This window comes from Meleagris gallopavo, chromosome 30 (assembly GCF_000146605.3).
Source record: "Meleagris gallopavo isolate NT-WF06-2002-E0010 breed Aviagen turkey brand Nicholas breeding stock chromosome 30, Turkey_5.1, whole genome shotgun sequence".
NCBI classification, from domain to species: Eukaryota; Metazoa; Chordata; class Aves; order Galliformes; family Phasianidae; genus Meleagris; species Meleagris gallopavo.
The window spans coordinates 1,669,871-1,670,423 of record NC_015040.2 but is presented as its reverse complement, the minus strand read 5'-3'; positions in this window follow the sequence as shown (position 1 = coordinate 1,670,423).

Sequence of the window (553 nt, the reverse complement as noted above, 5' to 3'; positions counted from 1 at the left end):
AAGCACATCACTCCTCAACACAACTACTGCCCTCTCATCCAAACCTGGAGAAACAACCTCCCCTGCTACCCTCGCCACACCACCATCCCAAACTACATCTGCTACATCTGCCTCTCCAATGACTACTGTTGCAGAAACAACTACAACTCTCTTGTCAACGACTGAAACATCAAGCAAAGCAGAAGAAACCACCACTGCAGGCACATCAAGCCCAACTGCCGCATCTTCTTCTCAAACAGCTACAAGCACTCCTGCAGACACATCAGCATCACCAAACACCTCTCCACTTACGTCCACTCTTTCTCCTGGAACAAGCCCATCTCCTACGACCACCTCAGCAGCTACTCCAACCACTGCTCAGGAGAACAGGTCTCCAGCTCAGACTACATCTGCACCAACGTCTACACTAATAGCAACCTCTACTTCTACCCTCACAAGCACATCACTCCTCAACACAACTTCTGCCCTCTCATCCAAACCTGGAGAAACAACCTCCCCTGCTACCCTCGCCACATCACCATCCCAAACTACATCTGCTAGCTCTGCCTCTCCA